Here is a 14,652-nt window from a genome sequence, read left to right as displayed (position 1 = left end):
CAATTCCGTCATGCAAGGAGATCTTCTGGCTGGAGTATCGAGGAAACGGCATGTTTCAATCATCCGGAAACCTCCAAGTCGATGATAGAGCGGGCGTCTCGTTTGTTGACGTTGACACCGGCAACAAGGCGCAGCTTTCAGGACGCGCCAGTATTGAGTGGGACGTGAAAGCAGCTCTGCGAGTGGAGAAGTCTGCGTTGGGGCTGACGCGTTTCCGAATAGTTCTTCAGACTGAACGCAGTGCTCGCCCGGCTGGTACGGTACAGCACTGCGCTTCTGTCGTGGCGGATCGACATCAGCGCACTCGTCAGGGCTTGGCTTACCCATGACCCTACGGTCTTCTTCGGCCTCGCCACCCGTCTCCCGAGCTCACCCGCTGCTCGCCCTCCTCGGTCCCGGCCTTGCAGTCGTCGCCCACTGACGCACACCACCGCACGCCTGCGTTGACCCTGTCCCCGCGCGCGCTCCCGTCCTTGCCGCGCCGCGCCCGGCCTCCTCCTCCCGACCCCACTCGGCCTCCTCCTCCCCCATGGCAGCAGCAGTCGCGGCTGCCGCCGCCGCTGAGCGACGGCAGCCGCTCCAGGGCCGCGTGCAGCGCGTTGCGTCTTCCGCGGTCGTCGTCGCGCGGAGCGCGGTCCGCGCTCGGACATGCCGCCGTCTTCCATGTGCTCCTTCCTCCGCGCGCCGGTGACGGGGAGCTTGCGCAGCATTGCGCGGCACGTCTCTTTGTGCCCGAGCTAGCCGCGGTGCTCGTCGGAGTGCCGCTGCATGTCTTCGAGCGCCCCGTGCGATGCCGGCGGCGCGCCGCCCCATCGCCCGTCGGGCGGCAGCGTCGCCTTTCGCCAGAGCACCGACGTGTCCGCACCCCGCTCGCCGACGCCCTCGCACCCCCGACCCACCTCACATGTGCCCTTCGTCTATCCCGTCCTCCACCCGCACCCCCGGTCAACATACGGACACCCCCGCCACCTCCTCCGGCATCATCCCCCGATGCGCGAGACCCATCCAGAACAGCCCATGTCGTCAAACCAGGGAGTGATGCCTACTGCCGGTGGAGTCCCGATCGAACTCAACGTCTACGATCTTCAGCACCCCGACAACCCGGACGGCGTGCCCACCAATAACTGGTATTTCTACGGCGTCGGTATGGGCATTATCACTCGAGTGTCTCCATTTACGGCACTGAGTATTGCTACGGCGGACACGCGGATGACGACATAGGCGTCTTTGAAGTCGTCCCGCGGAAGGCCCCCGATGCGAAGTTTAGGCAGACAGTCTTTGTAGGGAGGACCAGTCTTGACCCGCAGCAGATGTCAGAGCTTGTCAAGGCCATGGCCCAGGTGGAGTGGTAACTCGTATACTCTGTAACGTATTTAACGCGGTCAGTTGTGAATTCTTTCCGAGGCAAGCATGCATTTTTGTGCCCTTTCGAGAACCCTTACCCCTTCGTCGTTGTGCTTTTGCCGTGCGCAGAAATTGTAATCACTTCGCCTCAGATTTGTGCGAGTGTCTCACGGGCAGCCCCGCTCCCGAATGGGTAACCACGTTCGCCTGGGTTGGCGAGAAGGGCACCTCCGTGATGTAGTCAGTATTATGGAAAAGTGCGGTCGCAGCGGGTTGATAGCATTTGTGTGTAGGTGGATACAGTACTACAAGTCTTGAAGGATAAATGATTCACTACGGTGTAATACAGTTGGAAAGGCGGCCGACACTGAGCTTGAGCCCACTGTCGGCACATACTTGTATACAGTACCTGCGCGATAACTGCAACCCCCGATAACTGCAACTACCTTCCACAAAATGGAAATTTCGGACAGATATCAAAAAATTAAGGGCCATTTGCGGATCTTGGGGTGACAGGTGCGGCTTTTGATGCCCCTGGGGAGGTGAAGTTCTAGCCCTGGGGGTGTTTTGGGGGCGACTACCTGAATTGAGGTGGCATTGAAGGGTGACGTTCCTCATTCATCCAATTCCGAGGGTGACGTCGCCCTAAGAAAACGACATGTTGAAACATGCCGATCTTTATCTGTGTCTATAGGGCGACATGGGATCGTTTTCTGAGATTGATGTGATTTCAGTTGGAAATATAGGGTGACTTCATATGCGAAACACCGGCAACTTCTACCCACTCTATCTACATACAATTACATACAGTATTTTCCATACCACGGAAGCATGTTTACCTAGTGTTTTCATCCCCATAAAGCTGTCTCAGTGCACAGTCAGTAACAGTGGACACACGTGAGATGGGCGTCGGGCTCTTTGGTGCGGGTTCCGGGTCACTTGGAGACGCGGCCGCGGTGCACCATGCTAGAGGCAGGGTGAGCAAGGCGATGAAGAAGGCGGGTGAGGGAATTGCGGCGAGATGTGCGGGGGGGGGAGCTGGGGAACGTAGACGCCGAAAAATGGCGAGTTCAGAAGGCAGAACGTACGCCGCGTGACCGCGCGTCACCGTATGCCAGCCACTGTGGTGGGCACTGGGCGGCCTCTATAGCTACATTATATTGTTTCAGTTTTGAGAGCGCTATATCCAGCACGAAACCGTGCGTTGGCGTGCTTTTATAAGGGTGACATTAAAACAATCATGCGTTTCTAGGGCGACTTTTCTAACATTTAGGTCTCTGCTGAAATGCCACGATGGTATACGTTTTTATGGGGTGACATCCCCGAATATGAGTTTGTCGGAGGTGACTTTACGATCGTTTTTCTGTCACCCTAGAAAACGTGCATTGTCACCCATCAAAAGGACACTATGGACCAAAATCACCCTACCGGCAAAGCACTTTTTAGTAGTGTCGCCCTGTAAAAAACCCCACCGCATTGAAATCGACCCACGTAGATTTCACTTTGGCCGGGTGTCGCCCCAAAATCTACACTTTGACCCCAAAAATAAATGATCATAAAATAAAATAGAATGGAGTAGAACAGAAACAAAAAGAAGAAAACAAAAACAAACAAAGGGACGGAAGAGGGGTTATGGTGGGTAAGTGTTAAACAGGTCACTCTGGACAATAGGACTGTGTGTGAGCGCCGACATCGGTCGTCGCGGGGTGACTCCGTAGCAGCGTTCTTCTGACGGTGGTCCATATGGACGGGTCTTCGTGCTCGTCGAGTAGGGGCAGTGTGTTAGCAGTGAGTGTGACGATCGGCTTCGTGTGAGGTCGGGTGGGGCTTAGCTGCGGGGCGACTTAGAATAGTTATGTCGCCGACTGTGGCAAACGACCACCACTTCGTGTGCGCACTGCAGCTGCAGTAATTTTTCGTGCTTTTTGATTATAATTTCGCAGCATGGCTGGAGTTCGAGCTCTGCCTGGCGTCGCTCGCTCAGCAGTTTGTTGTCGACACGCTTATTTATTTATTTATTTTTGATTACATCATACTCCACGCGGGCGGACCGCCTGTCCGAAACGTCATTGTTCGTGCGTACTGCGGTGAGGCGGGTTCGGGTTTTCCGGGAGGCTCAGTGCATCATCCAAGAATACAGTCTTGCTTCAATTCCTTGAAAACGCGTCGCGCTTCTGTCCCTTCTTGTAACGGGGGCCCCGAGGGCTGACTGTCGTACTTCCCTTGATTCCACGTCCCTCGTTGAGGCACCTCACGGTTCCGTTCCTTCTTCGAATTTCTGACCCTTCCGTTGTCTGCAACCTGCGAACTTTATTGACGATTGCTATCCCGATCGTGCGCGTGACACTTGCGCGGGGCAAGGATAGTGTTTTCCTTCGGAAGTACGTGACGGCCGCGCTGCGGGGCAATTGCTCGATGGGCTCCCACGTCGCCTCCTCGGGCGTGTACCCATACCACCTCACTTTGAGAATTAATTTCTCCTCGTCGTAGCCGTGGTCTACGATCTTGTCGATCACATACTCCTGACTCTCGGCTACTTTTCCCTGCGTGTCCAACTGTCCTTCCCCCTTCCGAAGAGCCAGTGGCTCATCTTCATCCTGCTCTTCCGATCCTCCCATCTCTTGTGGATCGGGCGGGATGCCCGCAATTTCCTGATTTACCAACGGTCCTTCATCCGTCCTATTCTTCGCTTGCGCGGCGGGTTCTTCTCGTTTCCCTTCTCGATTGAGTAACTGTCGCGCTTGTCGTAGCCCGATTATCGGCGCATAGTTCATCGGGCTTGGGGCTAACTCCACCCTATCTCGCGATACGCGTTCCTCCTGATCGCCAATGGCAATGACTACTGAATGTTGATCCGATCTTCTGACTTGATAAGGTCCTGTGGCGGCTTGTGCCAGCTTGTGTTTCGGTTCGCTAGCCGTGCCCTGCTCCTTCCGGAGGAACACGTAGGACCCCGGTGGGATCTCATATTTCGGTTTGCGAAGGCGTGCGTCGAAATTTCGCTTGTACCGGGTTTGTTCCTTCCGCAAACTCCTATCGGCGCTTCGCATTAGGCCCTCCAGCCACGACTGCCATTTCAGGTAGTATGCTCGTGACGAGCTGAAGTTCTCCAAAGTTGGCTGCGCTCGTAACGCAATGCTTCTGGGCGCCCGAGCTAACACCAGCTCGAAGGGCGCAATGTTCGTAGTTCGATGAACTTGCGTGTTGTAGGCGAACGTCACAGCGTCGCTAAATAGGTCCCAGTCCTTGGGGTGTTCTCCAACATATTTTCGCAACGCCGAAGTCAGCGTGCGGTTAAACCTCTCAACTTCGCCGTTGGCCTGCGGGTGGTACGTAGTCGTGAACACATTGCGTATGCCCAAAATTGACAAATGTTCTGGAAGAACCGAGCCGTAAACTGTGTCCCATTGTCTGACAACAGCTTGACGGGTGTTCCGTATACGAATACCCAATGATGCACAAAGGCTTGCGCTATGTGTGCGGCAGTAATTTTCTTGAGAGGTACGGTTCGTACCAATTTGGAATATCGATCGCTGGTGACGAGGATGTAGCGGTTCCCTCGTTTGGTGGTAATTAACTCACCGAGAATGTCGATCGCGACGAATTCCAAAGGAGCCTTTGGCGTAAACAGCTTCATTTCCTTCGTATTCTTCCTCAACTTAACTCGTTCTCGTGCGCATGCGGCGCAATTTTTCGCAACTGCGTAGCAGTCTAGGGCCATCGTAGGCCAATAAAAATGTCTTCTCAATGTCTTGTAAAGTTTCCTGCCTCCCGGGTGGCCTGCCAATTTTGCGTAGTGGCACAACCCTAGGACGCGGTCCCTTAACGATTGTGGTATCAGCACTTGTACAAACTCCGCCGTGGTACGGCATAGAGTTCGTTCGAGTTCCTCGGTCTCCATGCTGAACGTTCTCACCTTTCCGGCGTCCATTTCTTCCTTGATGCGGTTGCAGAAGGGGTCGACGGCTTGCTCGCGAATGAGCTCCTCCGGAGTGACGGCTTGGAATTGATCGAGGCGATCAGGGGCGGGCCCCCCTCAAGAGCGAGGATGTCGTCTACCACGTCAAAACTGTCCTCGTCCTCCACTGTACCCTCGGCCGGTTCGGCCATAAAGCATGGGATTTAATCGTCGATTTCGTAGACGGTTTCTCCTGCGGTCCGTAATCTTGACAGGGCATCAGCTTGGCTGTTAGCCTTGCCCTTCTTGTACTTGATTTCGAAATCAAATTCCGAGAGGCGGAGCCTCCATCGGATTAATCTCCCGCTGGGGTCGGTTACGTTCATCAACCACCTCAATGAGGCATGGTCGGTATACACAATGAAGTGCTCACCATATAGATATGGTCTTAGAGTCTGTACGGCCCATATTACCGCTAGGCATTCTTTTTCTGATACAGAATAGTTTCTCTCGGCTGTGGCTAGCGTTCTTGAAAAGAACCCGATGGGTTTACGTTGCGTATCCAGATGCGTTTGAAATAATGCAGCGCCGATTTGATAGTCGCTTGCATCGGTGTCTACCGAGTATGGTAGGTCCTTCTTCGGCAGCACCAACACCGGCGGCGCCAAGATAGCGTCTTTGAGCTTATGAAAAGCTTTTTCGCATGGTTCGTCGAATCCTTCCAACTGGACCGGTTGTCCTTTCTTCAATAGTTGGTTTAGAGGGTGCGCAATTTTCGCATAGTGTGGGACGAACCTGCGATATACCTTACAAAGTCCCAGAAAGCTTCTGAGCTGCGTCTGCGTTTGAGCGTACCTCACTTGCTCCAATGCGGAGGTTCGCGCGGCGTCAACTTCCAATGTACCTAGCCGAACGACATGGCCCAGGTACTTGATCTTTTCGACGAAAAATTCGCACTTGCGAAGCTTGAGCTTCACACCTGCCTTTTCCAATACAGACAGTATTTCGTCCACGTGGACGACGTGCTCCTCCCAGGATTTGCTGAGGATGATGATATCATCTAGATATACCAGGCAGCATTTCCAACGGAACGGAGAGAGCAGGATATCCATGGCTCTCTGAAACGTCGCTGGCGCGTTGGTAAGCCCGAAGGTCATTCTTGAAAAACGGTAGAGACCTGAGTGACACGAAAAAGCTGTCTTGTCACGGTCCGCTTCCGGAATAGGCATCTGCCAATACCCCGAGATCGCGTCCAACGCGGAAAAGACCTTGGTGTCTCCCAACGAGTCCAGACACTCATCCATGCGCGGCAAAGGGTACGTGTCCTTCATCGTTACCGCGTTTAACCTGCGGTAGTCTACGCAAAAGCGCATCGATCCGTCCGGCTTTGGCACTAATAAAACGGGCGACGCCCATTCTGACTGCGCCGGTTCGATGACTCCTGCTTCTAACATCTTCTGTACTTCTGCGTTCTCAACCTCCCGAGCTTTTGGGCCGGCTCGGTAGGGAGCTTGTGCAATTGGCCTTGTATCCGGGGCCAGTTCAATCCGGTGGACCGTGTTGTTGATCTCACCAAGGGTCCCATCCCACATGCGGGAATATTTTTTTAACATCCGACGGAATCTTTCGCGCAGCCGGTCCGGCACGTTGCTCAGGTCGAGGTCCTCCACGTCCGGCGGGGGAGGCTCAATCCGCCGCTCCGGCTTCGTAGTTGCCGTCGCGGAGAGCCCTTCCTCTCGTTCTCCTTGCTGGTCCTCGCGATCTTGTTCCGACGGTTCGCATCTTCTCTCGCTCGTAGGCGGCGGGGTAGAATTAGTAAATTTTTCCTCATCCCTTTCTTGAATGCCAAGTACCTCACCAATGGTGGTATTGCTCTTGAGTACGGCCCTCGGATGCGGTAGTAGTTCCGCCACCACTTGGCCTTTTTGAACCCTGACAGGGTAATTTCTAAAATTCGCTACAAGCAATCTAAAAGGTTTGTCAGGCTCAACCTGGACTACACCGTTAGTGCTTACCAGTCCGTGTTTGTCGTATAGGGATGCGTAGGGTTGAACGACGACCAAGCCAGTCCTCTTCGAGGTGCATTCGACTACGTGTTGCGTCCCTGGCTCAATGGTCGTGGCTCTTGCCACCTTCACCCTGGGGGAAACTCGCTCCCCTTTTGCATCAGTCTCGCCCTCTCCGGGGACCAAATGCTTCCTCGATTTTCTCGCCGAGAACCGCCTTACGATCGGAACCTCCGAGAAATCCGCCAACTCAACTGTCCTCTTCCGTGGCTAGATAGCCTCCACGAACCTATCGCAATAGTCCGCTCCTAGAATTACGGGGACTGCGGGTTTTTCACAAACTATGAATTCGGCTGAAGCCACGAAACGTCCAAGTCTCACAGGCATTTTGAGTGTACCTAGAGTTCGGAGTGGCCTGTTATTCGCATCGCCGATGTCTTGGGTCGGTCCGAAGGACACAAGAGCTCCCATTCCTGCTGGAAGCTCGGATCTCCGGATGAGATTGGGTCCCGCGCCGGTGTCCAACACGGACAGTACACGGCTCACCAATCCGACCGTCGGTCCAATGTCCGCGAAGACTTTGTAGTTTTTCCTCGCAAGGACCAAAATCTTTTCGGGACATTCCCCGCGCTTGACCCTGTACCAGGGGCGTCGGACTTGCTCCAGCGGATCGTCCTTGCCCCTTCGCAGAATCTTCTTGACCCCAATGGGTCCTTTCGGTTTATCGATGATTCCAACTGTCTCCTCGTCGTCGACTGCCTCCTTCGCTAAAAGCGGGGAACGGAACTGGGTCCCGGACATAGTTTGCCGGACGCATGTCTCTCCTTTCCAATTTTTTGAGATTCCCCCCTTAGTTTTCCTGTCGCTGGGGATTTCTTCTCCAGTCCGACGACGGCCCTGCGCCCGGCCTTCCTGATGTTCGGTTCGAACCTTCGGCAGAGGCACTCGGCGTGCCCGCTGTCTGCGATTCGAACCATTGTATTACCTTTAGGTAACTTGTCGACGGAATTCCCAACCTCTCCATCGGGGAGAGCGCCTCGCAGTTCTTCAGAACTCGGTGCATCTCACGGAACAAGAGCAAACACGTAGGCCCTAGGTGCCCCTTCTTGTAGCAATGGTAGCATTCGAGGCCATGCTTTTTCGGAGGGTACGGCGACCTTGGCGGTCCTCGGGCCGTCGGCCCGCCCGTCCAGCCCGGTCTTCTGAAGGCCGTACCCTTGTCTTCCATCGGAATTCTTGGCGCTGGCGTGTTTCCGCGCCCTCGAAACGCTAACACGGGATCCGCGGCCTCTGTATACGAGTCCGTCGTATACGCGGGCGTCTGTAGCGTAGACATCCCACTAGCCCCTGTAGTGCAATACGCACCTGAAAAGGGGGTGAAAAGAAAGGAAAATATTTGGATATGAAAAGTGGTCCGGATTGGGGGACACACGTGTGAATAATTGCACAGTTTTAATATTTAATTATTTTATTTTATTTAGTTAATTAGTTCGCATTAATTTTGCTGACATTAGATTAGATTTAGGATCTAGCGCCGCGAGCTACTGTAGTGGCTCCGGCGGGGCGATATGTACCTTAGCCCTCTGACCACCAAGTCAGTAAACGTAACCCGAGTTGCCAGAGTCGGATATCGCCTTGGTTGAAGTCCGTCTTTTACAAGACATTCCCTTTTAACTACAGATTACTGTATCCTTTGCGCTCGGGGGTTCCCTTTTTCCTTACCAATTTTCCTTTATTTCCCTATCCTAATTTCCCTTAATCTTGAGTTGGTCCCACCTTGTAGGATTGCGATCCGCAATGTGACGTCATTAGCCATCGGGCTTTTGTGTTGGTGCACCAGTGGTGCTTTTCTCGGTGTTGGTTCCATCGGAATCTGGTTGCGACCGATCCGTTGTTGGTACTTTGCCATCGGGCAGCACGACGGTGTAGCGCTGCTAAGTTTTCTTCTTTCCCGACGGGCTACGTTGCGACGTCCCCGTCGAAGACCTTATCAAGGGTATAAGGTGTACAAGGCGCTCTTCGAGCATTGGATTTACGACCCATCGGAGGAGGTTTATCTAAACACCCCTCCGAACTCGTCGAGCAGTTGCCTTTACAAGACTCTACCACCATTTACCGATCCCGGGCTGGGCCCTTCTCCTTGCCCCCCTATCAGGGATCCGAGCTACTGCGGGCCGCAAACCCGCTTAAAGAGGACAGGGAGCTTCGAACACTGCGTAGCGCTGTGCCGTTGGCAGTTGTTGTTTTTGTTGCTGTTGTTTGTGTTGGACCGTCGGACCTTGGTCTCTGCCTAACAGGCGCATTGCACTACAAAAGTGGTCTCCCGACCTAGAATTTTTGGTGTGCAGGAGACCTGATCAAGAATTTTGCCTACGAAAGTCCCAGTCTGGAGACGCACTACAAAAGTGGTCTCCCGACCTAGAATTTTTGCGTACTGAAGACCCGACCTAGAAACTGCGAAAGCTGAAACGAACTACAGGAGTTTTCTCTGCGACGTAAGTTTATTCAGGTGCTGTAGCGTTTTCTATTTTTTCTTTGTGTTAAGTTAGATTCTTTTTTTGAAACGAACCATGTCGACCAGCGCACCCGGGGACGTCGGTCCCGGGGCGAGCAGAGTCGGATCGGCAAGGGCGTCGAGGATCCTCGCACCCGAAGCCAGGCCAATACGGCCACGGATCCCGAAGGTCAAGAATGCCCGACGGGGATTGACGCCGACAAGGATAATCTATCCTACAGGTTCGAGAAGATGGGCGAGGAAATTCGCCAAGAGATGACGAAAAATCTCGAGGCTGAATTAGCCCTCGTCCGGAAGCAACTGGAGTTGCAAGCCTCCGAGTTCCACGCCGTTTTAGGAGAGCTATCGGCTCGAGTGGATCTCGTCGAGAAGGAGCGAGGTGAGGCGACCGACGGTCTGGAGCCGGAGGGCCTAGCCTCGTTAAAAATTTCGGTCAAGGACGCAAGGCGCGACGCGAATCAAGCTTTGGAGTCCTTAGGTAAATTTAGAAGCAGTATCAACGACCGGTTCGACCGCGCCGCTCATCGTCTCAAGGACCTTGAACAGGTCGCCGGGCAAGATCCGCTCCCCACGGGTCGAGAAGGCGACCGTCGATCGAAGAAGGATAAGGCCGCTGTACAGCGGAGTTCCAAGTCAAAGACTTCGAAGAAGGATCTGCGACGCAGGAGCAAGAGTCACTGTAGTGACGAGCCGGAGGGCCAGGACTCAACGGCCGAGTCGAATGGCCTCTCCGAAGATGGTGACGGCGGTTTGTCGAACCATGCCAGCGATTCCGAACATCGTTCAGAGGAAGGAAAAGGAATTTCGCAGGGCAAGAAAATTACCTCCAGACGGGGCGGAATCACTTCGTCCGCCTCGCGGAGAGACAAGGACGCTGAGCCAGAGGACGTCGCAACGCGACGCGGGCCGCGATGGGAGGAGTTGGAGGAGCTGAATCCGACCAACTACCTCTTCAAGAAATTACTTTCGTACCGAACGTACCGCTTGCGGAACCCGCAGACATATTTGTAAAGTTCCCGGCGGACCGCCGTGCGAAAAATCAGGAGAGATATTCCGCCTAAGGTGAAGAAGGACAACACGTTCACAGGTGAGGACGGGGTCCTTGTGTTGGATTTTTTGGCAAAATTAGTTCAAGAGTTCGATACTCAAGAAATGAACGAGGGGCAAGCGATCCGCTTGTTGCCTGAATTTTTAACCGGCATCGCCTTGAGACAATACACTTCGGTGTCTCAGACGGCCGGGGCCCATCACGGAAAGATATCCGTTTGGCCGGAGGCCGTACAGTGGTTGTTGAGGAGTTTCGCAACCGACGAGGTCCGCCAAGCTGTGCTCGCATTGCGAGAAGTTCAGCAAAGACCGTCTGAAGACGAAATGGAATTTTATATCCGTCTGACGGACGCAAGCAATCGATGTGGAAACGTATATTCGATGGAAGAACAAATGACGATGCTTATTGAAGGACTCGATTTGAGTATCAAGCCGATGGTATCTCAATACCGGCAAGACAATCGGGACGTTTCGATTTTGAGACTAGTGAATTACGCGAAGGCGCATGGCTCGGCGAGCCGCGCTAAGGACAAGAAGACCAAGAAGGTCACAATCCAGACGCCGTCGACGATCAGGGCAGGTAAGAAGCCGAGAGCTTCTTATCCCGGTCGCAAAAGTCATGCCGCCGCCCATTTAGCCGAGTCAATATCCGCGTCAGATGAGCGCGGTGCGCACGGAGGTAGCGAAAATCACTACGAGGGCGCGTTGGTAGCCGAAGGCGAGTTCATTGAGCCATCGGAGGGCTACGGACACGAGGACTACGGGGCAAGCGGGTCGTCAACTTTACCGACGCCTGCATACACGACGGAGTCGTTTTCAGAGCCCACGGATCCCGTGATGATGTTCCAGGGGCGCGGCCACACGCCGGCGCCGCGCATTCCGGTGGAGGACAAGGGTACGAAGTTTCGAAGGCCAGGCTGGATGGGAAGGCCGCAACGTCAAGGAAGGCCGCCGGCTCGTCGAGGACATAAGCCGCAATATCCCGTCAAGACGCACGGACTGGTGTGCTATTATTGCTATGAAAAGGGGCACGCTGCGCCAACGTGCATTCTTTCCCTCAGGGAAATGCACCCAGTTTTGGAAAATTATGAGGCGTTGTCTCCGATGGAGAGGTTAGGGATACCATCGACGAGTTACCTGAAGGTCAAGAATTGGTTCGATTCGCAGACGGCGAGCACGCCGAGTGCTTCAACGCCGAGGCCGAACCAACCCCTCAGAGGGCCCGCCGCGGGGCCCGCGCCGTCGGATGTGAGAAGGATCCCGCAGCGGCAGGAACACTAGAGAGGAGAATCTCGCATGAGTCGCGAGAGGCACAGGGTCGACGTACTGTGCCCGGGGCTCAGCCCCGTTCCCCGTCTCTAAGGGAAAAATCAGGCCCCGATGAGGAGGTTGTGGGATTGATGGATAAGCCCAAAGGGCCAGCTCAAGTCAAGAAAATTTTGAGCCGAGCCCGAGATCATCCGCTGGAAGAAGTTCGAAGACCCTGGTACAGGGTTAAGCGAAGGGAGTGTCCCGAGAAGATTTTGGTTCCTGCACGAAAAAACTATAAAGTTTACGCGGACATTGGACCAACAGTTGGATTGATGAGCCGGGTGTTGTCTGTTTTAGACACCGGCGCGGGACCAAACCTTGTGCGAAAATCGGAACTCCCAGCTGGAATGGAATCTCTAGTGTCCTACGGACCGACCCAAGACATTGGCGACGCGAACAATAGGCCATTCCGGACTCTCGGCACAATTAGAATGCCCGTGAGGCTTGGAAAATTTGTGGCCGCAGCCGAGTTTATTGTATGCAAAAAACTAGCCGTCCCGCTAATTCTAGGCGCGGACTAATGTGACCGGTTTGTGGAAGCAATTTATCCAAGGAAGAAAACGGTTGAGTTGGCGGATTTCTCGGAGGTTCCGATAGTTAAGCGTTCTCGACGAGAAGAGGGAAGGAGAATCTCGTCCCGGGAGAGGACGAGAATGATGGAAAGGTGGAGCAAATTTCCCCTAAGGTAAAAGTGGCAAGAGCCACGACTATCGAGCCAGGGACGCAACGCGTCGTGGAATGCACCTCGAAGGGGGCGGGCTTGGTTGTGGTTCAGCCGTACTCGTCGTTGTACGAAAGGCACGGGTTGACGTGCACGAATGGTGTCGTTCAGGTTGAGCCTGACAGGCCAGTTCGTTTACTCGTTCCAAATTTTAGGACGTACCCTGTCAGGGTGCAAAAAGACCAAGTGGTGGCAGAATTATTACCGCACCCGAGAGCCGCGCTCGAGAGCAAAACCACCATTGGTGAAGTTCTCGGAATTCAAGAAAGGAAGAAGGAAAATTTTCCTAATTCCACCAAGACGCCTACGGGCGAGACAAGATGCGAACCGCCGGATCAAGACCGCGAGGAACAGCAAGGAGAACGGGAGGAAAGGCTCTCCGCGACGGCAACTACGAAGCCGGAGCGGCGGATTGAGCGCCCCCCGCCGGACGTGGAGGAACTCGACCTGAGCCACGTGCCGGACCGGCTGCGCGAAAGATTCCGACGAATGTTGAAAAAGCATTCCCGCATGTGGGATGGGACCTTCGGTGTGATCAACACCACGGTCCATCGGATTGAACCGGCCCCGGATACAAGGCCAATTGCACAAGCTCCCTACCGAGCCGGTCCAAAGGCTCGGGAGGTCGAGGACGCAGAAGTACAGAAGATGTTAGAAGCAGGAGTCATCGAACCGGCGCAGTCAGAATGGGCGTCGCCCGTTTTATTGGTGCCGAAGCCGGACGGATCGATGCGCTTTTGCGTAGACTATCGTCGGTTAGACGCGGTGACGGTAAAGGACACGTATCCTTTACCGCGCATGGATGAGTGCCTGGACTCGCTTGGTGACACCAAGGTTTTCTCCGCGTTGGGCGCGATTTCGGGATATTGGCAGATGCCTATCCCTGAGCGCAACCCCCACAAGACCGCATTTTCGTGTCACTCAGGACTGTATCGCTTCTCAAGAATGCCCTTCGGGCTAACCAAGGCGCCAGCGACGTTCCAGAGAGCAATGGATATCCTGCTCTCTCCGTTCCGTTGGAAGTGCTGTTTGGTGTATCTGGACGACATAATAATTTTTAGCAAGTCGTGGGAGGAGCACATCGTGCACGTGGATGAAATACTTTCTGTATTGGAGGAGGCAGGTGTGAAGCTCAAGCTTCGCAAGTGTGAATTTTTCGTCGAAAATATCAAGTACCTGGGCCATGTCGTTCGGCCAGGTACATTGGAAGTGGACTCTGCGCGAACCGTCGCATTGGAACAAGTGAGGTACCCTCAAACGCAGACCCAGCTCAGGAGCTTTTTGGGACTTTGTAATGTCTACCGCAGATTCGTTCCGCATTATGCGAAAATCGCGCATCCGCTCAATCAACTGTTGAAGAAGGGACAACCAGTCCAGTTGGAAGGATTCGACGAACCGTGCGAAAAACTTTTCATAAGCTCAAGGACGCTATCTTGGCGCCGCCGGTGTTGGCGCTGCCGAAGAAGAACCTACCCTACTCGGTAGATACCGATGCAAGCGACTATCAAATAGGCGCTGCATTATTTCAAACACACCCGGATGCGCAACCCAAACCCATCGGGTTCTTTTCAAGAACGTTAGCCGCAGCCGAGAGAAACTATTCTGTATCAGAAAAAGAATGCCTAGCGGTAATATGGGCCGTACAGACTCTAAGACCATATCTATATGGTGAGCACTTCATCGTGCATACCGACCATGCCTCATTGAGGTGGTTGATGAACGTAACCGACCCCAGCGGGAGATTAATCCGATGGAGGCTTCGCCTCTCGGAATTTGATTTCGAAATCAAGTACAAGAAGGGCAAGGCCAA

Source organism: Chondrus crispus, genomic scaffold (assembly GCF_000350225.1).
Source record: "Chondrus crispus Stackhouse genomic scaffold, scaffold_110, whole genome shotgun sequence".
NCBI lineage: Eukaryota > Rhodophyta > Florideophyceae > Gigartinales > Gigartinaceae > Chondrus > Chondrus crispus.
This window is presented reverse-complemented; position numbering follows the sequence as displayed.